Below are 26,086 nucleotides of genomic sequence, written 5' to 3'. Positions count from 1 at the left end.
TTTTGCCAACATATATTGGCTCAGCAAGACACTGGGCCAACATCTACTTCAACATCTGCTTCACCAGTGCTTTGTCTCTGTCTGTGCTTTCCAAGTAGGGAGGCATTAAGATAGCGTGGACATGATCTTCCTACTGAAAAGATACAGTGTCGGCATAGCTTACTGCTGCTTTGGTGACTATCTACTGCTCTCTATGTGATGTTTATAAGTCACACACTGATCTTCCTTGTATCTCACCCAAACCGAGGTCAAATGTTCTATGTTCTAGCAGATGAAGAAGTGAAGGATTATCTATAAAATCACTTCAAAAATACTTTTCTAAACGAGTTCCTCATTGATGTATGAGTTGAATGCGTGTTCGCTTTTGTTTAAAATAACTCTGTAACTTTTAAATTTTAGCACATTTCCATTTGGTTACACATTTTGTGCAGTAAGTATAAAAAAATGCAAGTGCTAACAGATCATATAAGTATCAATATTTGTAGCCATCACTGATGCATAGAAATAATTTATCTTTAAATGTCTCTATCCATTCACTGAGTTTCCATTCAGTCAGTGTGTTTTGCTATCCATGATCAAGAATAGAAACTGAAAGATAAATTGTAATTTCTAAAAAGCCATAACTACTCTATATATTAGACATTTCAGCTCTTTAAATTGAAGGGGAACAGCAGTTACATAGACACACAGATCATAAATTAAGATTTTACAGTGTGCTCAGCTCTTTTTAAAGGTAATACAGCAACTGGTCAGTTATGGAGGGTGATGTTAGCAGGCAAAAAGAGAAGTCCAAAAATGAGCAGATTACGAAGAAAACTAGATTCAGATTAAAGAAAAAAAAAAAAGCTAGACATGTATGGCTCTGATGGTGCAAAAGACTGTCTGACAGAAATTCATTCTCATGTCCTTTTTCATTAACAACACACATGATTGACAAAACAGAAAAACAAGCTCTGACTTCCAAAGCTATGTTTAGATAAATAGGCATAGTCAAAACATGCTTGTGTTATAATTTGTGATGAATAAACATGTAATAATATATGTTACAAAATAACCTTTTTCCAAATGACAGAAAAAAGTGTCATGTTCTTAATGGAATGACAACAAGACTGAGTGACTTTCAGTTTCTCATGAAAAGAAAATGAAACTGAACTAAAGATTAAATCCTGCCACCTTTCCATTTCCATTTTGTTTTCATACACAAATAATGTAATTTGCATTAACCAAATTCTTTCTTGTATGTATGATTAACCTCTGTTTCAGTCCTCTTCTTTAGACATGACAACGATCACAAGACACAAACGAAGCAGGGAGAGCAGTCCACAACTAAACCACTAAAAGGCCTGGATGTGTTTTACAATCTGTAGGCTTATATTTTTTAAGTGAGGTTGTGGTATATTTTTTTAAAAAAAAATGTGTTTATGTAGAAGTAACCTTTTCTGGAAGAATAACACAAGAACAAGGCCTCTCACAATTTGCACATTTACTCTTTTATTGAACAGTATACCATATCAAATACATGCACACGTTTAGATTTAGAGCAGATTGAACTAAAGAAAACAAATAACATAAAATGCTGTAAATAGTTGAATGATGTCATTTTGATCCTGGTTTAATACTTCTTCTTAGAAATAATTCTTCTATTTTGCAACATTTCTCTTTTGGATATTGATATGAACCGTCATCGTACAATAGGCAAATATTTATCCTGAATGTTAATGGCCACTTCAATCATGAAACTGATCAATGATCAGCTGATCGTCTTTTCTCTCTTGTTTGTTTATCGCCCACTTTGCGCCAGAAAGAGGAAACCAGCAGATGTCGCGCTAAACAACAGCAGCACGTTTAAGCTTGATCAGCTGTTGTTAGAATGTATTTAATACTAATTTCTAGTATCAGCTGATGTTTGCTGGAGCCAAAGCTGTAAACCTGCTGGTCATGATATCGGTTTGGATATGTGGTGAGAGGGAAACATGAAGATGAAACCAGGAGATGTCCTTACTGAATCATCAGAGCTGAACAAGTGATGGAGAAACAGGTTTACCTTTTAGGTGACATGAATGAGTTGAAGGGAAGTTATGAACTGTTTCTGAGAGACAAATAACACCAGGATCCTTTTCTAAATAGCTGACAGCTGGCAACTGTGCAGGGGCGGGTCTAGGAAAGTTTTGCCAGGGGGCCAGGTAGGGCATTAACAGGGAAAGGTGGGGCACAAAGAAATACTTTTCTTTCTTATTCTCATTTAAAATATCTAGCTTTTATTAAATAATTATCTAAATCTTACAACCAAAGTTTTTATCTGACGTAAAATGTATAGAAACCATACATATACCAACAAGACAGTGTACATCACTGACACAACAGCATTTGTTTTCATTCAAAGTCTTTATGGCTTTAATACCTGGTGGGCTGGTCTCTAGTCAAAATGCCCAATTTTATGTCCCAGTCCAGCCCTGCAGGTTAATACTGGCAGTGTCACCATGCCAGCTGACTGTATTTCATCATCAGCCAGTGTTGTTCTTGATCAATATTACCAAAGTTTACCATAAGGCAGCATATAAAGTATTTACTTGCTTTCAGGTTTTATTCAAATGTTAGTCTTATCAGTTGTTTCCCCACTTTTTTCCTGTTTCAAAATCAAACACCAGTTTGTGAGAAGATTATCTTCTTTTTTTTAACAGGCAGATAAAGTTTTACATTGGAATTGGCTAATTTGTCAATTGTTAGTTACAAATGTTCGTATTTTAATATTCAAAAATGTTTTTGCCCAAAACATATGTGCACTATATGTCAGTAAAAATACTATGCAAATATTGATGTCCTTGAATGCTGAGTAAACACTGACAAAGCACTGATTGTATCTCTTGTACTTTATCAACGCAGTATCTAAAAACTTTGCACCATAGTGGTTAAAATCTCATTCTAATAAGAGTTAAAAGTGCATTCAGTTATTAGGTTTATAGGATTATTGAATTATGGTTAACGGTTGGTAGAATTTTTTTTAAACATTATCTGCCAATTACATCTGCCACCCTTCTCCAAATCTGTGCCCCTACCTGGCCCCCCCAACAAAACTTTTCTAGACAAGCCACTGATTGTGTGGACTGATAACAGCCGAAGCGGGTGAATAAATTCACCCAGTCGCTAGCTGTGCCATTACCCAGCATACACCACTCCCTTCATAAATGCAATAAACGATACAAAAGTAATAGCCTATAATTAATTTATCTGCTGTATCTGCTGTTTCTTAGGTAGTTGTTTACATTATATAATTTATTGTGTTCTGTATACGTCACTGCAATGTGATTTTGGAAATATATATACGGACAACAGGCTCTTCCGCGGCAATCTCTTGTTGTCAAGAAGCAACATTTAGGGAGCTCTATAGTATTCAATGAGAGGACCCTGCACGTCAATTCTCAACGCGAGGGGGGTCGATAAGTGAAGCAGAGGGAGCCTGACCATGCGTCACACATTTGACGAGTTGGGAGTGAGAACGTGTTGCAATTAAAGGAGTTGAACTGACTAACAAATCTCAGTCACCTAAACTAAGACGAAAGTTTAGACAACATGTGATTTTTCATTAAGATAACAATTGGTTGTGTTACAAGAACAAACTCTATTTCTTGACTTAACTTAAAAATTTAAGGCAGCCCTATTTTTAAGTTGAAACAACAAGTTATATTTTACAGTGTAGGAAGGCAGCAATCCAAATACAAAAAATTACTGTTGATATCCCAGAATAGGACAAGTTCAAATCATTTGCACACATAATGACTTGTTTGCACGCATGATAAATGGTGTTGGTGGAGCAAGACGTCATTGGTTTTGAGGAAAATTAGGCCACGTCTAGTCAAACTAGTGTGCAAATCACTTGTATGTACTCCAGGATATCTACAGCAGCTTTTTGCCTATCCAAATAAGAAACTTCTTTATTCTAACAAAAACCAAACAAACAAAAAACAACCTTGGTGTGTGCCACTTGTGCCACAACTCTCTGGTATCTGCATTAATTTCAACACTTTCTGTAGCATTTCTAACTCTACACATCTAAATTCAAATCACTTGGTTGAGTGACAAAACGTTTCTCCCACTGAAAACGCTACATTCAGATGAACAGAATCCACCTTTTGGAATTTTCCTACCTGGATGACTCAGCATGCATCAAGACAACTCTGTTGTGACTTAATGTCACACTGAAGGGGTTTATTATTGTCATGTCCAGGAAATAAAGTGTTTCAATCACCTATATGGTCACAGGGGTATAAAACCAAGCGCCTAGACATTTAGACTTATCCTACAAACATTTATGAGACCAGATCACCTTTGTGATGAACTGACTTTGAGACCTATCCCCTCCATCACAGACACACACTGCAGTACCAGTCTCTGTGGCCAGACAGTGGCTCAGAGTTTTTGTTTAGGATAACCAGGTGTGGCATTAACCCGACCCGACGACGTTCAAAACACTCGTTAACACCTTTTATTGCACACTTTTTTCACACTGTTGCCGTTCAGCTTTCCAGCTGCCAGCCACACACCACCACCAACAACAACAACAACAACAACAATAATAATAATAATAATAATAATAATAATAATAATAGCAAAGAGAGCACAGACTTTAAGCCGGCGAGGCATAATTGACGATGCCACTGCAGGTGCATCCATCACCCCTGCAGCAGCACCGCAGACCACGCCCTGTTATACCAGGTTTCATATTTGCATGGGCAAACAGCTTCTTTGATTCCTTGAAATATGAAGTACAAATGATTTGGGAACATGATGTCCTCCATCTCCTTTTTCCAGCCACATTAAAGCCAATGTCCTGTTCCACCCACTGCACACACCCAAAGCAAACAACCTCGTGCAAACAGAACACACCATATTTAGTCAGAAGAAAAATTAAGCTTAAACCACTTGCTGAACACAGGCCATCTGATTGCCTGATATCATACCAATAATCTCAATCTAATATTCTCTATCAGTCAATATTTTCTTTGTAATCCTCCTTTTCTCTATTTTTTTGCTCCATGTTATCGTTTCTGTTGAGAGAATTCACCTTTTGGGACCTTCATTTAGAAACTCCATTTTGTGTTTACTTGTATTATTTTTTTGTCTAATGTTTTTATTTGTTTGCTGTTCTGAAACACTGAAGGGTGACAAACACAAAAAAGTAAGAAATCGGGAAGGGGGAGCACTTTTTCACACCACGACATGTTGGTCCTGCAATGCAAATTTTTAATGGCTTTAGGGTAAAAAAATCTTATGTAAAAAATAAAAAAATTGCTTGCACTTTGGATTTATTGAACAGTATACAATATCAAATACATGCATTCTTTTAGAATCAGTACACATAAGGAAGCAAGAAAACTAAATATTATAAAAGCTGCATCACAATGTGGAGGAGTAAAAATCCAGATGTGTGACTCCAACAGGAAGCAAAATAAACAATCTGACCACTAGTGAGCTTTATTAATTGATAAATTGTCAAGAGAGCTCTATAAATCCTTGTCGAGGAGGAGATATTATTATAGCAGTATAATAATCAAAACATATGTGTGGCTCTAACAGTTTGTTATGCCAAAATAAAAAATATAAAAATGAAAAGAACACTTATAATTAACATTTAAATGCTCTATGCCACAAGCTTAGTTTTTATAACCTAGTTCTTCAACAACTGTCTGTCACTATAAATTATGAGATGTAAATATCTTTATTTCACAAAGGAGGGTTCAGTGTATCCTAATCCTGTATACTGAAGGAGGTAAAAAAAGGAAGCACTGAAGTACCTTTCCCGAGCATTTTTAAAAATCAGTCAGCTTTTATAACGACATTACTGAAATAAGATTACAGGAAACATGAAAGTAAATGCTAAACATGAATGAACTGTTTCAGGATGAAAATACAGAAAAGCATTATCAGGGGAGGAAACCCGAGATAATTAATCAAGACAAAAATCAAAGCAGGAATTCAACAATATGCACAGAAATGCTTAAAATGTTAAACACCTAAAATAACAACAATAAAACAACCCTGAACCTAACCCCAAACTGTAATATATTGACAAATAATTCCAAAGCCAGAAAGAGCAAAATGGCAGGGAGATGACTGAAGTAGCTGCTGATTTCCTACAACTTTACTTACACCTAGTCTTTTGGTTTCTTTGTTAGAGTTCTGCTTTCTGTGTTCCTTAGTTGCTCTGTCTCCCCTGTCTGCTGTATCCCCTTGTCAAGTCTGCGTTGCGTCTCTGTGTTATGTTTCCTGTTTTACTTTGAAGTCCGTGTCTCAGGTTAATGTATCAGGTTTTGCTTCCCCTGTCTCGTTAGCCCTGATTTGCCCCAGCTGTGTTTCCCTTCTGTCTCTAATCCCCTGATTGCTCCCTCTGTGTATTTAAGCCCTGTGTTTTCCTGTTTGCAATCTACTATGCTGTGTGTTCTGCTTGTTTATGCTTAGGTCATGTTTTCCAGTTTAGTTAGTTTTTTTTGTTCTTTTTTGCTATCCAGCAATAAAGTTGAGTTTAAGTTTGTCTCAGAGTGTCTGCACATTGGGTCCTTCTTGCCACCATTCCTGCCTGCACATCAGCCTTCACATAACATAATCAGCACAAAGAGTTCATGATCAAAGCCCTCAGAACAATTTGTGAGATTTCAATATTTACCCAGTATGGTTATTTTTTTAATCTTGACCACCATAAAGTTCATCATAATGTTTCTTCACCACCTCAAGATGTTCTGAAACATCTAAAAACAAAGCATTTGTATTTATTATACTTGTATTGTTACCATTTGTATTGAGAGGATTCCTAATGCTAACATAAATACTTTACTATATATTTTTGTTTACCTGGCAGTAAGCAGGCCTCAGTCTTGAGTGAGTGTTTAATGGATTTCTTCATGGTTTCCTCCAGTGTCGTCAGGACAGTTTCCTAATTTATCATCAAAAACTTTGTTACTTTTTACAGAGGCAACTATTGAATCCAAAAATAACTGGACAAGAGACAAACTTTTGGTTTGATATGTGCTTCAAGACTGATTGGGCATTTTTGTACATACGTAACAAACCTTCAAATCGTTCAACTGCTTCAGCATGACATTTTTTGTATCTTCAAACATGTACTTCTTTGACTCCACATGTCTCTCAATAGTGTCCCTCATCCTCTTCAGGGTGCCTTTTCCTGTAAATGCTGCTGCTTCTACAAGGACACAACAATTGTCATGCACAGTTGAATAGAAATACCTTAATTCATATCTTTCTTACCTTTATAGCATTCTTTCATGTTATTCTTGATTGTCTCTGTCAAACTGTTGTAGATAAATTTCTTTTGTGTGAGGATGGTTTTGTTGAGCTTTGTCTTCACGTTTTTTTCCTTAGAAACATGAAATATGAATTAACATTATTGAAAAGATGATTTTCTAATAACAGATAAGCTAACAAGTCAATGATTAGGGAAGTTCTTTTACCTCTGTCTTCAGAAATGTCAGTTGCAGTTCGACATTTTTGTACTTTTCAATCAATGAATCAGTGCTGAGTGAAAACGCATCAATGGCCCCATTGAAATTTCCACATTTTAGGTTGTTTCTGAATGTGGCAAAAATAATGGCAGTGTTAGCAAGCTTATAATACAGTGCGATTTGTATACATGTATTGTTGTACATATTGGTGCTCTTCAGAATTAGATTATTCTCACGGGAAGGTCTTTCTGAATTTTTCATCAATGCTTTCAGTCAAACAAGACGCTAATATCATGTTGAGGTCTTTTTGTTTCCCTTTTTTTGGTTTGTGGACGCCATCATTCCTAACTACAAACTTTAGCGTCATGAGAAAAGGTCCGCCACTCCTTTTCTGAAACAAAACAGAATTTCTATTTCATTTTTCAAACACATGGTTACAAAGTGTACTGAGGTTTTGATCTAACTGTAATTAAAATACATACACTGGGGTATAAGAAGGACTTCAGGTTTTTTTCACATACATTTAGAGATTTTTCAACCCCCTCACTTAGGCGTTGTTCAAAAGCTTTTGTAATTTTTTCAATTGCTTTTCTAACATCATTAAGTTGGATGCTTAATTTTCCCTCAAGGAGGTCATACAGATCATTTTGTTGTTCAACCTGAAATAAAAGAAAGATCATTACTTGAAGCAGTAAAACAAAACATTGTTCTTTACTCATTTTAGAGAATTAGGTTTTGGATAAGTTCAGTCAGATAAGTCTGTCATCATTCGTCTGCCTCTGTCTATTCTTTATATCAGTTCTATTTTCCCACACTATTGACCTCATTACTCTAGTCCAATCATTTTTTTTTGCCTTCTGCAGGCCAATCAGCTTCTGTTCTCTGTGCTTTTATCTGCTCTTCTGTCATTCTGCCTTTCAGACTTTCATTCATGCAACTCGCCTCCTGTCCATCTTCACCTCAACCTTAAGTCAGAGCCCCATCCAAACTACCATCTTCACTACGCCAAGAATCCAGACTCTCGGGGTCCTGTCCTAACTCCCATCATTTCTGTGCCCTCATTGGTTGACTGGAGTCTAATTGGTAAATAAATATTTCATCAAATTCTGTTTCTCAATAAACACTATTCAGTTCTTCCAAATCATCTCTCCTTATTCAGTCCCTATTCTTTTTTTTATTGAAAGTTTTGTAATTATGACAGTCACCCACATGAAGAAAACAAAAACAGCAAAAAAACAAAAAACAAACAAAAAACCCCCCAGAAAAAAAATATACCATTCTATATATTTCCTCCATTATTCCTATCCAATCTTTCTTTGTTGGGGGCTCTTTCTCCAGCCACCTCCTGGTAAGCGCTTTTTTGCTCCCAACAGGATGTTTATCAAATATTTGTCCTTTAAGGAGGCTGCTGATGGGATATCGCCCAAATACACAGTACAGAAATCCAAATTTAATTTGAGACCAGTCACCAAGTAAATTGATTCGACCACTTCACTCCAGTATGGTTGGATTATTGGGCATTTCCAAAATATATGAAAATGATCTGCCATGTTTTCCCCACAGTTTCTCCAGCAGTATTCAGTCACTATTAATAAATTATCACATAGATTTATGATGTCCAGTATCCCACATTTTCAGTGAATGGTAGGATATCTTACAATAGATGAATACACTTTAGTGGCTATGAACATTTTTATTTTATGACCTTTAAGAAGAATGAATAGGCTTTATTGCCTGCTCTTACCACTTCTCCACTTCTGGCCCCTTGAATCAAAGACAGAATCCCATGAGCTCCAGACACATAGTTTAATGTCTCTGAACGAGCGTCATTCAGATTTTTCAAAATTTCCTTAAGTTTTGGTATTTCTGTAAAAAAAATTGAAAAGAAATATAAATCTGAGCAATAAATTTTCTGTCGCTGTATGTTCATTCATAAAGTGACTTCACCTACCATTGACATCTGGATTTACATTCTCCCCTTTGAGGAACTCTTTGGAGCTCACTGTGAAGACTTTGAAACGATCCTCACTGAAGTGATTCTGAGAACATTTTTGTTAGTCAGTTTTTACTTTTGAGGCAGTTTTAGAAGATATTTGTTTTTAGATTTTGCTGTCAGATTATAAATTTACCTTAATTAATTTCCGCTTTTTGAATTTCTTCATCACTGCACTCTTGACTTCGTTTCTTTTAGAAAGGAAATAAAAATTGGATGCAAAAGTAATTTATTGTTACTGTAATGCAAAATTCAGATTATTCTCATTTAAGGTGTAAGCATTTATGTGCATAGTTGTGGCACTGTAATGGAAACTTCCACCGAACACTCTAAAACTAGATGAACTTATTTCAGCCTCAGTAGTTGAAGAAAATAACTCCCTTTGCAGGTGCTGATAATGCCAAGAGCACCCAACAACATACCCATTGTTCAGTTAGGTTTCATAGCTGCGTGATGTGTGGTATGATCAGTTTGTAACTTCCTGCATTTTCTTGAGAATACATAAAGGAGCAAGAGCTCCACTTCTGTTTCAGGGACTGCATAACGGAGCCTTGTTGTGTGTACTCTCTCATGCATATGATAGTAAAGAGTGTTGATTGTAGCCAACTGTGTCTGCAGACTTTGTTAATTAAATATTCACCACAGTATTTATCTAATTAGAAACTTATTAAAACAGATATACATAAATTTTTAAATTTATAATTGTAAACATATTTTTAAGAATAATATTCATCATATATCATGATATTAGGAGTTATATCTGATAGAATGTAATATTAATAATGTCTAATAATGTTGTATTAGATAAAAAGAAGTAATTGTTGGGTCTGTGTTTCCACAAGCCCCGCTAGTTCTAGAGACTTATTCATCATGAAGAAAACAAGACAGTCAGCGATCGATCGATTTTCCTTGCAAGGGAGGCCTCGTCTGTGTCCACCACGAAAATGACCCCAAATCTGGCCTCCTCCCGCTGCCTTTTATTGAGAAACGGTTCACACAAAACACATCACAGCAAAGCAACGCCCACATGGTTCCAAGACAAGGCATTGTATGTATATGTGTGAATGTGTGAACTTCTGTATGTAAGTAAGAGAGTGTGTGTGTGTGTGTGTGTGTGTGTGTGTGTGTGTGTGTGTGTGTGTGTGTGTGTGAGACCTCCTGCTGGGCAGGAAGCTTACATCAAAAAAAACCCTCACAAGGATGTGTCTATAATAAAAGACTACAGCCCCCCACCCAGAACCTTGAAAATCTGGGGAGGGGGACAGTGGAATTCCTTTTGTAGAGATGACAAGGATAAAAATGGCAACATTCAACAATTCACTCTAACAGTAATATTAGCATACCTCTAAAATGATACATAATAGTTCTTAAATTAATTTGTCATTTTTCTGAAAGAGTGGCCTACTACAATGGGAGAATTTAGCTTCTGTTGTAAAGGACATCCTCACTCTTAAAATAAAAAAAAAAGTGAAGTATATGGTCACCGTGTGCATCTGTGCCAAACTTTTGGCATATTTGACTTACATATCATCTGGTTTTTCATTATCTGACGTGGTGCAGATGAAATGAATTTGCTGACACTCGCCACCATTTCCCAGCAGGCTACTGGCACCTTCCAGGATCTTCCAGGCTTTTATTTCTGAGGCTGCTCGATTCACTTCAGTCACAATCCACACAGTTGAACAACTGGCAACAAACTAAAAAGGAAATAAAAGCATATAAATTATAAATAACTGATGCTTCGAAGAAAGATGACATGACTTCAGTGAATTACCTCTTTCCACAATCCACGATCTCTGCTTCTGTTAGAGTCACCATTTCCAGGAAGGTCCACGAGTGTGACGTGATGAAGAAAATCATTGTCTGGCACTTTGACAGTCACACACTTCACAAGCGGCCAGTACCACCTCTTTACTTCTTCTGTCTCATTTGACACATTTCTTGTATATTTCACAAATTCTTCAGACAATCCTTCAGCCTGCAAAAAAATAACAGTATGAATACAAGACAATTGAATGTATGTGCTCATAACAAAAAATGTAAAAACTGCATGAAAAGAAGACAGGAAATCAAACTAAGAAATAATATCTCAATACATGCTATCAATACATTTCTTGAAAAATGTATTGATAGCAATGTTGAATATTCTTACACACTAAAAAAAAAGAAAGAAAGTAAAAGAAAAAAACTACACACAAAAAATCTACATATTCCCAACATTTATCTTAGCAATAGACTGCTGCATCATCTCCTTCACCGATGCTTTGTCTCTGTCTACACTTTCCAAATAGGGAGGCATTAGATAGCATGGACATCATCTTCCTACTGAAAAGATGCAGCTTTAATGCAGCTAACTGCTGCTTTAGTGACTTCCTACTACTCTCTATATGATGTTCATAAGCCACACACTGATCTTCCTTGAATCTAATGTATGTTTTAAACTGCAAGTATTCCTATGTTCTAGAAGAAGAAGCGAATTTTAATTTTGGTCTGTAGTACTGCACACTTACTGAGTCACTTTTCAAAATTTTTATTTCGGAATTTAGAAACTCTGGAATATCCACAAAATATCCTTTCTCCATGAGGCTGAGAGTGGATTTTTTTTCCCAACCTTCTCCATACAGCGCTGATAACTTTCCATTAGGGTCAAATAGATCATCATCATCATCATCGTTGTCATCATCATCGTCGTCATGGTCGTGGTTGTCTTCAAAAACCTGTCTTAGTGATCGCACCTCATCTTCCCAATCCTTCCAAAAAAACAAAAAACATCTTAATTTTAGTAAAGCAGTTTTTGCAGCTAGATTGTAACACATAAATTTGCTTTAAGAATCATCATGTTCATATTTCATTCTACCTCTTTTGTAATGAACTCAATGTGTGCCTCATACTTTGATCCATTGGTAGCCTCCACCTTTATCATTACTGAGGTACATGCACTGACACTTCCAGAAGGCAACAGGCCCTCCTTATTTATGACGGCATTGATTAAAGAGCTCTTTCCAGCCCCAGTTCTACCAAAGACACCAACCAGGTGTCTCTTTTCTGTCTCAAAATCCTTGATTTTATCCCTGTTGAAAGAGTTTAAATATGGATTAACTCACCCATTCTTAGGAACATTAAACTTAAAATGTGGGAAAATCAGAAAGATTTCCAAAAGGTTGATTCTGTTCATCTGGACTTGGTGTTTTCAGTGGGAGAAACGTTTCATCACTAATCCAAGTGACTTCTTCAGTTTCAGCTGACTGCAGGTTTCCTCAGCCTTATAAACTAGCCCACTGAATGAACAATGGGCTGTGAGGTCACTTCCTTAATCATTAATATGCAAATTGTCATGACCATTTATCAACAACCACTGACCAACCAATGGGATCTACTTACCTGGATGATTGAGATTTCTTTTTGAAAATTTGTTTAAAAAAAAAACTATTACAATGTTTAGACTTGATATTTATAATTTCACGTCTCTGAAGACTACATGTGTGGAAAAACATGAAATATTAATCAGTATTCAAAAGCTACTGATTACCTCTGAAGTGTGAAATGATGGATTCTGGTACAATTCACCTTAACAATGGAATGAACTGAATCACAGCTCCATGTTGAGCTCTGACAGAGTTTAAATCTTTATACCAAATTACAGCAAAATGTTCCTCCAACTGTTTCTTTTTGCAAACACTTACTTTCTAGATTTTTTTTAAAATTTGCCTTCCTAACCTTTCTGAGACATAGTGACATCAAATACAAAATTACCCAATTACTTCTTAAAATGGTGCATTTTCTCAGCTTAGGAATTTGATATGTTTTTGTGTTCTGTTGTCAATAAAATATTAGAGTAAGAGATTTCATGAATATTGTTTTTATTTTCATTTTACAGACTGTCCTAACTTTTTTGGAACTGGTTGGAACAATGTCCAACAAAAAAAAGGAAACCTTTATTACTCACTTTAGGAAAAGTTTGAGCTTGTCACGGCCATGTAGTCCTTCACTGACATGTCTCATTATCTCTTTGACCTCAAACAGTATTTCTTTTTCTGTCAAAGTGAAAGTAAAATCTAATTAGTAGGAAACAGGAAGCAGTGTAATGCAAAATGTGGCCCACTGATATTCAAAAAAAGTAAAGAGTGTGGATTTTACAAGTTCATACTATAGCTATTATATAAAAAAAAAAATGCACATTAGTACTTTTCATATACCTGACTGTGATCCTGCTGCACAGTTGTATTGTCGTTTAGGAGGTGGTTGCCATTGGCTGGACTCACCCTGAAAATGATCTGAGTTTCTCTTTCCTTATTGGATAAAAAAAAAAATCTTTCAAGATTGAAAATTGTGATCACGGTGTATTTTAGATGCTGCAAAAATGATAAAAATAAATACATCAGATGTATTAATATGAGAATGAGACCAATTTTTCTCACCTTTTTCACTTATGGATGGCAAATCCTGAGGATAAATGTAAATATTTGACTTTTGTATTTGAAATTAAATTACTACACATGTATGCATATCTGAACTTATACAGGAAACCATCGCAACTGTACAGAAACAGTTTGTTCTTTAGCAAACTGCGATTAAAAAAATGGAAAACTTTCATATTCTTACCTGTTAATAAACATGATTACATGAGTCAACTTTCCAGCCTCATTCAGTGCCAGTGACACAGACCTTGAGAACAGTTGGTGACCACCCCATCAATGGCAACCACCAGCTGTCAGGGCAGGGGTAGGCAACTCCAGGCCTTGAGAGCCGGTGTCCTGCAGGTTTTAGTTGCACTTGATCCAACACAGCTAATTTAAATGACTAAATTACACCCTTAACATTTCTTTTAGTTCTCCAGAGGCCTGGTAATGAAGTAATCATTTGATTCAAATGTGGTGACCCAGGGTGATATCTAAAACCTGCAGGACACCGGCTCTCGAGGTCTGGCGCTCCCCACCCCTGTGTTAAGGTAAAATGTGTATTAGGTATCAGGTAACTACATCAGTTGTTTAGTAGTGATGTTCGATTCGTGAACGAATCGTTCAGTACTCGAGAATCACTTTACTGACTCGTGAATCATGATTCACAAGCCCAACTGACTCACTGACTCATCCCTGTTGCTGTTAGCAAACTAATTCCATTAGTAGAAATATATCTAGCTTATAATTAAAATTGTGGGGGGAAAAAAAACAACAGCCAGTTTCTTAACAAAAGCATTTCTGCTCTGAACTGGAAGAAAAAACCTTGAGTAGAAACCTCACATCAAGAAAATAGCTCCTTGGTTCACTGTAGCATCGCTCAGCTAACATGCTAACAGCACATTTGAGTTACTCACCCCCTCCCTTGCTGTGCTGAATCGTAGAGTAAGCGAATCACTCAGGACTCACCCCCTCCCTCCTGGCTCACCAACATTAACTCACCCTGGTACACAGCTCAGTGGACCCTCGTGCTTCATAAGACACACTCACCCCTCGCTCTCGGTTATCAGCTGTTGAAACTCAGAGGGTGTTACCTTGGAAGAGTCGCTCCTTCACTGAAGACGAAGTCCGATAGTCTGACTGACGCAGTATAACATTCAGTCTACACTTTGTTTTTTTGAAAAGATCATAAGCAGACTTAAGGAAAAAATATATGAACTCAGTTCCACCACTATTAAAAAAATAAAAATGCTCAGACTCGCATTCTGCTGCTGCAATAATGTAAGTTAAATAATTAGAAATTCGCTATTTCACTAAATTATTTAGATAAGAAAATATATATGTGACGTGTTTGAGGAAAATACTACTAATAAAAAAACAGAAAATTCTAAAGGTGTTTGTGTTTTTTTCCACGTGTATGGGGCAAGGGGGCGGTACTACGGTGTTGTTTGCCGGCAGTACGAAATAATGATACGAGGAAAAATGGATAGTCATCGAAGAAGCGATATTTGGATGCATTTTGAAATGAAAAGTGCAACACACGCACAATGCAACATTTGCAAGACAGTTTTGTCTTTTCGAGGGGGAAGTACATCAAATATGAGAAGACATCTCAGTAGCAAGCACCCCACAGTTATGCTACAACAACAGCACAGTCAAAACCCAGCTACTACCATTGGACAACCTAGCGGCCAGCAGCAGGAGAAACAATCTTCAACAGCAGCATTATCAACAGCGGTCACATTACCTGTTTATTCCAGCAGCACATCAACAAGTACTCAGCAAGAAAATACAAGCACACACACAGCAGGGCAAGGACAACAATCAGCAAAAAGAAGACAGAGGCAGTCTTACATGGGAGCATTTGTGTCAAGGCCCATGATGCCACTTCAGCAGAGCAAGGTTGACCAGGCTCTGGTTAAAATGATTGCCCAAGATTTTCAGCCCTTTTCAATCGTTGATGACAGAGGATTTAGGGAATTCACCAAGGCACTTGATCCTTCATATGTTCTTCCCAGTAGAAGTACAGTATCCAGACAGCTGATGCCCGATTTGTTTCAGAAGATAAGAGCTGATGTTCAGGAAAAAATCAAGACAGCAACTGCTGTGTGCTTAACAACTGACTGCTGGACCTCCAGCACATCAACAAGTTACATGTCTGTTACATGCCACTATGTGGCCGAGTTTAAGCTGCAGTCAAACTTGTTGGACTGTTTTGAATTAAAAGACAACCATACATCTGAAAACCTGGCTAGAGAGCTGGAAAGGATTGCAACTGAATGGGCCATTATGGAAAAGATAGTTGCATGTGTAAGTGATAGTGCAGCCAATGTCAAGAAGGCTGTGGGTGACATTCTGCACTGGAACCATCTAAATTGTTTTGCACACATTTTGAATTTAATTGTCAGAAAGGGAATCCAGCAGTCTCAAATTCAAGAAATTATTAGAAAGGTAAAAGCAATAACTGAATATACACGCCGCAGCACAGTGGCTTCTGCTAAACTGAGAGAGACACAGCAGCAGATGGGACAGCCCCAACTACGACTGAAGCAAGATGTGCCAACCAGGTGGAATTCCACTTATTACATGCTGAAGCGGATTGCAGAAGTGAAGGATCCCCTCATTTCCACCCTGGCCTTGGTAAATCCACAGCTGCAAACCCTGTCACTTGAAGAGTGGGAGATGGTCAAGAAAACCTGTGAGGTCCTGCAGCCTTTTGAGGAAGTGACTGTGAAACTGAGTGCCGAAAGGTATGTTAAAATAGTGTCATAATACATGTATATATTTCATGTTGTGTCATTACATTTGCCTAAACACATTTTTCAATTCTTTCCCAGATAATAGCATTTAAGATGTTTCTTACAACAGCTTATAATTAAATGTAAACTGTAAAATGGTTTTATATGACAATGTATGCTTAATGCACTGCACTGCAGGGGCTGTAACTGCATTAAAACGCATGGAACTATAGTCTTTCCTTTATTTCTCCTCAACAGGTTTGTTACTGGATCAAAAGCCATTTTAATGGCAAGAGGGCTGCAGAGGATTACTGCACATAGACAGAGAAGTCCTTCCATCTATCAGCCAATCCGCAACATGGTAGACATCCTCATGGCAGAAATTGTCAAACAGCTGGGGGGGATCGAACAAGTGAGCCTGCTTGCAGATGCTACACTTTTGGATCCCAGGTTCAAGAAGCATGCATTTTTACATGATAGACATGCAGAAGATGCTGTAACAAGAGTTGTGGGAGCTGCATCAAGGTCCTTAAGACCACTGCCACTGGCAACACCCAGCACAGAGGAAGGAGAGGGTGTCCCACAGGCCAGTACTTCCACTGAGACAGTGCCTGTGATTTGGGCCGATTTTGAGGAGCGGGTTGCATCACTGAGGCCAGGAGTCCAAAACCCCTTCACAGAGGCAATGCTGGAGATTAAAGGATTCCTGTCAGAACCTCTCCTACCCCGAACATCTGACCCCCTGGAATGGTGGAAGTCCCATACCACTGTCTTCAAAAAAAACCTGCGATATTATGAAGACGAGACTCTGCATAGTGGCAACTTCCATTCCATCAGAGCGGATCTTTTCAAAGGCAGGACAAATAATTACAGACAGGAGGAACCGTCTCAGCCCTGGAAAAGTTGGGGAGCTTATTTTCCTCAATGCCAATCTGTAAGGGACAATTAATTTTGAAGTGGACTAGTACTTTTGAACACAGTAATCTGTGAATTTTATTCATTTTTATTTATATTTTAGATTTTGTTGATTCACATTTCATTTTCTATCTGTCAGAAATTTCATTGAAATAAAAATAAATGTTCCCTTTACAAATCTTTATTTTTTGCTCTTTTTTGCTCTATAAAAGAGTTGTTTTTCTTTTTCAATCACTCATCTTAGCAATAGGGTTTACATGAAAAGACAAACAAATTAAGTTTGCATGAAAATGTACATTTTTTGCACTCTCCTAGCAACTGACTCAGTGACTCAAATGACTCAAAACACCCGATTCATTTTGGTGAGTGACTCATTCAAACTCGATTCACTAAAAGGAATCAAATTTACCATCACTATTGTTTAGTGGTTGGTGGTTGTAAGGATTTTAAGTCACAGACTGGTCTCTAGGCTTGTGTGACTGGCTTTACTTTGACTCAGGTCACTTTAGTGCATTGGTTCCCAAACTTTTTTTGCTAGGCCCCCTTTGTTTTATTAGAAAAATGGTTGTGAATTAAAAATCAAGAATGTGGCATACTGTTTGTCCGTGATGTGAGCCCAGTGCGTGCTCCCGACGCAGGGAAAACCAATTCTGCAGAGGAGACCTACCTTGGCCCTTGTGCAGGTGAAGTCAAAGGGATGATATGCATCACCATATTTTCTAGTCTTTGGCTTGAAACATATTTGGCGATGCTTCATCTCCTGCTTTGCATTTGTGTGGATGCCCCGTCAAAAACCTGTCCATTATGCGTTCTATTTTTTTTCCTTTTCATACCGTAGTGTCAAGTGCGCCAATTGGTTGAACGATGCACAGTGACTCCATCTGCTGCAAGATGATGTTGTAGGTCTTTGGTGCTGGTCTGACAAATGGTGGACTATGACTGTTCTCACCATTTGTCGCTTCTGTCTATCTGAGATTTTTCTTGGTCTGCCACTTAATTTGAACTGAGCCTGTGGTCTTCCATTTTCTCAATATGTTCCTAACTGTGGAAACGGACAGCTTAAATCTCTGAGACAGCTTTCTGTATCCTTCCCCTAAACCATGATGGTGAACAGTCTTTGTTTTCAGGTCATTTAAGAGTTGTTTTGAGACCCCCATGTTGCTACTCTTCAGAGAAAATTAAAAGAGGAGGGAAACTTACAATTGACCCCCTTAAATGCTCTTTCTCATTATTGGATTCACCTGTGTATGTAGGTCAGGGGTCACTGAGCTCACCAAGCCAATTTGACTTCCAATAATTAGTTCTAAAGGTTTTGGAATCAATAAAATGACAACAGCGCCCAAATTTATGTACCTGCCTGATTTTGTTTAAACAATTATTGCACACTTTCTGTAAATCCAATAAACTTCATTTCACTTCTCAAATATCACTGTGTGTGTCTCCTATATGACATATTTAACTGACATTTTTTATTGTAACAACCAACGATTTATACAGGAAAATAAAGATTATTAACAAGGTTGCCCAAAGTTTTGCATCCCACTGTATGAATGAAGGAAAGCCTGCTGGTTCATTATCTGAATTTCAGTAATCCCTACCTGATCGACATCAGCTGTTTCTTTATAGTTTTGTTTGCAGAGTAGGTAAAGCTAAGTGCAAAGCTATGTAAAATGTTTACTTAAAAATGTAACTTGCAGTACAGATACTGAAGAGGAGTGTCATGAAACAGTTTTTTATACTTACTTGACCAGAAGTATTGACTGATTCCTTTTGTGGTTGAGTTGTATTTGGCTCTTCCTAACACAATAAAAATATTGCAAATCCAAATCAGCATAAAAGTTAAAGAATTTTTCTGAATAATGCTATCAATGTGTGGGAAGGTGTGGTTTTTGCGGTGTTGTGGTGTGTGCAGGGAGGGGGGCACAATAGGATATTCATGAATTCAAAGATTCTGATACAGATACTGATGCTTTTTAATAATTAAGGTGGATGAATCATCAAATTGCTAAGTCTGAATGAATTTTCATGACCTGTTAGTGTTTTGGGAGTTTTTTTTTCTTTGGATTATTAATTAAAACCAGGCAAGGACAGAAATAATAAAATGATAAGGCTGTAGCACATCTAGTTGTAGCTTAAATATAGTAACTTTACAGTATCCCTTTTACAGTTAACACAAATGGATAATTTTACTCAAACAAATCCGAGTCGAAATCGGGACATTTTCTTCGATTACAGTAAATGTTGCTATGACACTTGAAAGCATCAGCATTTACACAGACAGCCAGGTTGCCTCTTTGATGAATTCGGGAGTAACAAAGAAAGAGAAACTAGTATCCCAAAAAGTTGATTCTGTTCATCTGGACTGTTTTCAGTGGGAGGAATGTTTTGTCACTCGTCCAAGTGACTTCTTCAGTCTCAGCTGACTGCAGGTTTCAGCTTCTGATCGTTACGGAGGCGAAGTTAATTGGATCCGCTCTCCCCACCAAGCAAATTCACCTGATCCGGGGAAAACAAATTCTGTCGGGGATAACTACCTTGGCACTGAATTTAAGCTGTTATAAATGACTTGTTGACTTAAAATTGGTCAAAAATAGGTCAATCATATTTTACAAACAATATCAATTTAGAGATCATTCCTATCACAAAGTAGTTGTGATGGGATTTCCGGCTCTTTTTAGAGAACCAGCTCTTTTGGCTCCCAACCGGCTCTTCAGGTTGTTTTGTTGCTTTAATTAATTTATTATTAACAACAATATAAAATTATGCACAAAAGGAATTACTAATGTAAAAAACAAAACAAAAGTGGTTTTATTTATATATGTTTATATATAAATATATACGGTGGCCTCTAGAGACAAAGCATGTACAAACTCCAAAACACATTTCTAGCGTTAACTGAACTTCAAAAACAGAGCTACCTAGATCACTTAGATTACACAATTGAAAGCATACGTGTAACTTTTGTGTATTTATACACAAGCACTCATATATTTTCAAATAATTAAAAAAAAAAAGTTCATTTACCTGTTACTACCACACACCAAATCCAGTTGTTGGTACTTGCTGGCTTGTGTAGCCACTAGGTAACAAAAGCTCAACACTGCGCGTTTAGGAGTTTGCACGTGTTTTGGAGTTTGTAAATGCTTCGGGGTTTGTATGTGCTTTGTCTCTAGCAGCCACCGTAAATATACTTTTATTCATTCACTCCACATAAAATGTAATAAATAAATCATATAATACAAAAACCAACCATTTACATTTCAACTTGGGCCTGCATGAATAAACTTTCTGAATCCTTTATCATCCGCAACTGAAAATAGTTGTGGATCATTACTCTACTTTTCTAATGTGACATTGTTGTCCATGGCTCTCTTTCTCTGTCTCCCTCCTGCTCTGTTCCTGTGCTACTGAGAGTGTAACTACCACCCCTCCCCTCTCTTCCCAGCGCAAAGCACAAGGCTTGCGTGTGGAGTGAAGCGGAAAAAAAGTGCGAGAGAGAGGGTGAGAGAAAGAAAAAAAAAAAAAACCCCATGGCTCCCAATCCTACTTCTGGGCCTAAAGTAGTCTGTTTAATATGGCTTTTGTGTTGTTAACATGTTTAATGTTATGTATTTTCTTCTATTTAATCTCAAAAAGCTCCTAATACAGTCAGTGATCACTGTTGACCTCCCTCGGCTTTTATTACCGCTAATCATTTATTTAAGCTCAGGTTTTAAGACTTTGGGATGTAACTACAGCCCAGCCCATGCAGCAGTATATGAATGACTAACCTCGTATTGTGGATGGATTATCTCAGTTGTTCTCCTGACTGAACTTCTTTATTCTAAAGAAACCCCAAACAAACAAAAAAAAAAAACCTTGGTATGTGCCACTGATTAATTTCAACACTTTCTGTAGCATTTCTAACTCTACACATCTAAATTCAAATCACTTGGATGAGTGACAAAACGTTTCTCCCACTGAAAACGCTACATTCAGATGAACAGAATCCACCTAACTTCCTGCTAACTTCTAACTCCGTTAAATGTCATAAATTCCGTTTTCATGGATGCCTGGATGTAAACTCAATTGTTACACCTGGTAGAGCAGAACGCTGATCATGTTATTAAAGATGAAAGACTTTAGACAGTTTTTCAACTCTCAGTAATGCCATAGTGATCGTTTGATATATGGACCTGCAGTGGAGTTTAGGCCCAGACATGGCTAGTGACGTCAGACTTAACGACCGGATAAGGAGCCGGCTCGCATTGTTCACTTCCGTTCGCGACCGACACATCACTACAAAATAGCTGTTGCAATCAATTTTTGGCAAAGTAACTGGTATATAACTGGGATTTATCTGGGATTTTTTTCTTCAAGAGAGAGCTAGTCAAGAGTGCAGCAGAAATAACAAATATAACAGCACCTTTCTATAAACAAAAAGAACTGGATTGATGAAAATATGAGTACAAATACACATAACAAGATACTTAGAAAGCAGACCATTTCTTTATTTGATGTACAACCCCTTTGACTAAAGTCTATTTAATAATATAGTTAAAAAAACAAACAAACATCGAAAGTCACTCTTTGGGAGACACTTACCTCCCCTGGCATCGATATTTCTTCCATGCGGCGATGATGGTCTTCTGGGGAGAGTTCCAGCCCGTCCAGAGGGGGCGGATTCGCAGCGGCCCCAAACTGAGCCAAAAAGTTTTGTAGCACCTGCGTCTGCCGCTCAGTCAGGGCCTGCAGGTCTTGCAGATGACGTCGGTGCTCTGCCGCCTGCTCCTGCTGCAAGGCCGCTATGCTGGCCATCATTTGAGCTAGTGCCTGAGCTGGCTGGTAGTTCTGCGGGTTTGACATGTCGTAGCGGGAAGCTGGGCACCACTGTATCACTCTGTTCCTGATCTCCGTTATGATGCACACACACAAGGAGACAGTTCTGTGTCAGGTTTCAGTAATTCTTTTCATTCAGTTCACACTTCACTTCACACTCTTCAACTCCCACTGGCTCAGCTCTCTCACTCCGCTCTCAGTTCATTCCTTTTCAGGCCCCAGCAGCTACTAAACCAGGGTGTGGCAGTCATCAGCTCTTTCTCCCAGCCTCCCCTGTCGCTGTAACCTGAACCCGCTGCTCCACCCCTCACCTGGTGCTAAACCACAAATCACACCCCACCATAAAATGACATATTGAAATTTAATGTAATTAGCACACCATAATATTTCTAAAACAAATTCACCTGTAAGCATTTACCCTAAGTGACATTTTTCAGATGAAAAGTAACAAATGTGAAAGGATTTAATTAATTAATTTCACTCTAGGTCCAGCTCTTGGGATCAATTTCTCGATTTGATCATCAAGATGATACATACTTTCCTCATCAGTTTAGTAGTATGAATAAAGATTATTCATAAAATTAGTTCAGAAATACTTTTTTAAAGGAGTTCTGCATTGGTGTATGAATTAAATGCATGTTAATTCTCTTTGTTTTAAGCAAGGTGTTAACAGTTTACTCTTGCTTACACATTTTGTGTATGAAGTATAAAATCCACAAGTGATATTTTACTCTCTAAACATGGACAACATTTAGGCTGATCATGTTATAGTACGAAACAACATTTTAAGCTCTATTAGTAGCTCTTATGTTTCATAGTTAGCGTTACATACGTATATATATATGTACCTACAATAAATGAAATATGTTAAACAAAAAAATGTAACAATTCACCTTCAAATGTCTCTGTTTTTTCACTTAGTTTCCATTCAGTCAGTTTTCTTTGCACAAAATCACCCATGACCAAAAATCGAAACTGAAAGATAAATTGTAATTTCCGCTAAACCATTCCTCCTTTATATACTAGACCTTTCAACTCCTTAAATTGATCAGTAGAGCAGTTACATATATGGACAGATTCATCAGAACAAAAACATTTTATGTGTGCTCATCTGCTTTTAAAGTTAATGCGAAAATGGTCAGTTATGGAGGATGAAGTTAGCAGGCAAAAGGAGAAGTCCAACAATAAGCAGGATTACAAAGAATAATAAGATTCAGATTAAACAGAAAATAAAAAGACAGACGTGAATGAGTCTGATGACGATTTGATGAGAGGGACTGGATGTTTGTTAAATGTAGAAACTGTCTCGGTTCATTGTTGTCTGTATGTCAAAGTTCAAATTAGTTAAAGGGGTTAAGTAGAAAAAGAAAGGAAAACAAAAAACGTTTTAAAATAAATAATAATATATTAAATAATAATAATAAATAAGAAAAAGTAAAATCACTTACAACAACTTCTGCTAGTATATGTATTTTGCACTATGTAAGAGTGGTCCCCTCACATCACTGACACAGGTCACATGGTGACGTATTCTGGGTTTTTTTTTCTACAGTCTCATTTATTTAGTGTCTTAGTATAATATTTACATTTTGAACACAACAATCAAACTTCGAGAGAGAGAAAGAGAAAGAAAGAGAGCTGAAAAAAGAGAGCAAGTTTTGAGATGTGAGAGATTTGTGATGTTTAGCGTGTTTGGAGTGTGTAGTTAGTGTGTTGTCTTGTGTAGTTAGTGTGTAGTGTAGTGGATAGTTTTGTGTTGTGTGTTAGAACAATGAGGTGACTGCTGAATGTTACAGGTGCTGCAAAAAAGCCAACAAAGGCAGATTGCAGTGTTAATGGTGTCTCCAGGTAGAAAAAAGGGGGAGTGATACATCTCCTCTTGTCAGACCTGCAGGCTTGTGATATTCTTCTTTATAGTGGACAGAAATTATTTTTGCAGTGGCCCAAATAATTTATGTGGCATCTTATTTAATGCAGAACACCTGATTGTTATGTAAATAGTTTGAAATGGTTATTTAAAAAAAAAAAAAGGTAAATGGCTGCAAATTTGCAGCTAACTTGTGTCATGGTCCTGGGTCGGTGACCCAGTGTTTTGAGTTTTGTGTCATTATTGAATTTTGATTTTGTCATAGTTTATCTTTTCTAGTCTTTCATTTCTTGTGTTCCAGGGTCTGCTGTATTCCCTAGTCAAGTCTGCGTCTGTTATGTTTCCTGTTTTACTTTGGAAGTCTGTGTCCAATGTCAGTGTCTTTAGTTTCACTTCCCCTGTCCCGTCTTTAGGTTCATGTGTGTTAGCTGTGCTCCCATGTGTGGCCACTTCCCTTGATCATCCCTTATGTGTATTTAGTCTCTGTGTTTCATTCAGTCTGTGTTGCGTCGTCTGTGTTCCACGCCCTATGTCATGTCAGGTTTCAAGTCTCTGTGCAGGTCATGGCTCATGATACTTATTCTTATATTTCACAGTTCCCTCATGTTCTGGCACAGTCTTGTTCATAGCCTCACTGTTATTAGTTTCTTCCCAATTTAGGTTCCTGTTTAGTTGTTGACCCTGTTCACTTCTCGTTTAGTTTAGTTCATGTACTCCAGCCTCAAATAAAGGCTTGCCTTTTGTTTAAAGTTAATTTGGTCTGCTTATCTGTGTCCGCACCTGGGTCCTCCAAACACTCTCCACACGGTCAGCCACTGCGAACCATTACAACTTGTGCATGGGATTTTAAGATTTACAATTTATATTTGTATTTAAGTTATGAAATATGATTCATTAAACATGTTTGTGGTTGTTACAGCATAAAATATAACTTTTTCTACTCAGATTTTGTTTTTTTGTCTGATTTTAGATCAGTTGTATTAATAGAGTATGTCAAAATGAAAACATAACTGTAAATTCAGACATGTGAGGCTGTACTGAAAAGAATGACACCAAACAAGGCAAAGTAAATAGTTTTTAATGGTGATATGTAGAGGTCAAATTAAAAGTAGTCAAAAATGGTCAATTATACCCGGGACCCCAGAAGGTTAAAAACTTTCTTTTAAAGTAATGCAATAGTTACTTTTCCTAGAAATTAATTACGTTTAGAAACTCAGTTACTAACTCGATTACTTTTTGAAAAATAATAAATAGTAACTATAATTAATAACTTTTTCAAAGTAACTTGCCTAACACTGGTGACAAATAAAGGTTGTTTTTTTTTTTGGTTGCTTGTTAAAAACACACCATTATTCGCCTTGCCACAAGCTGTGAGTTGGGTACTGACTTCACAAAGAATTTTACCAGTACTGTGTTAGTGTTTAGAATATTATGTGTTTTTAGTAAATATCTGAATACAACTATTATTCAATATTTCTCCCACAACATTGATCAGTATGTGATTTTAAATTTTTTTTAAATTATGCACTTTGACATCTTAATTCACTTACCGATTGTCTGAAGGATCAGACTTGGTGCAGATAAAGTGAATTTGCTCACACTGACCGCCATTTCCAATGAGGCCATGTGCACTTTTTAGAATCTCCCAGGCCTCATTCTCTGATGCTGCCCGAGTAATTTCAGCCACAATCCACACAGTAGAACAATCTCCAACAATCTGAAAAAAATTATAGCACGTCAATTATAAATAATTAAAACAAAAGATGTTAAAACAACACCAGAAAAACAACAAGAAGTTGATGTGAAAAATTACTTGTCTCCACAAGTGTGACATGCTGGAGAAACTTATTGTTTGGCACCCTGACAGTCACACACTTCACTAGTGGCCAAAACCACTGCTGTGC

The 26,086-nt window shown here is 37.2% G+C and overlaps 1 pseudogene; it reads right to left on the bottom strand.

Annotated features, from left to right (window-relative positions):
* Nucleotides 1–6,401: 6,401 nt before the first annotated feature.
* LOC113020784 (nuclear GTPase SLIP-GC-like) lies at nucleotides 6,402–22,246 on the bottom strand (annotated as a pseudogene).
* Between the last annotated feature and the right edge of the window lie 3,840 nt (nucleotides 22,247–26,086).

This window comes from Astatotilapia calliptera, chromosome 4 (assembly GCF_900246225.1).
Source record: "Astatotilapia calliptera chromosome 4, fAstCal1.2, whole genome shotgun sequence".
Classification (NCBI taxonomy): domain Eukaryota; kingdom Metazoa; phylum Chordata; class Actinopteri; order Cichliformes; family Cichlidae; genus Astatotilapia; species Astatotilapia calliptera.
The sequence above is the reverse complement of the archived record's forward strand: the minus strand, read 5'-3'. Positions and strand labels throughout refer to the sequence as shown.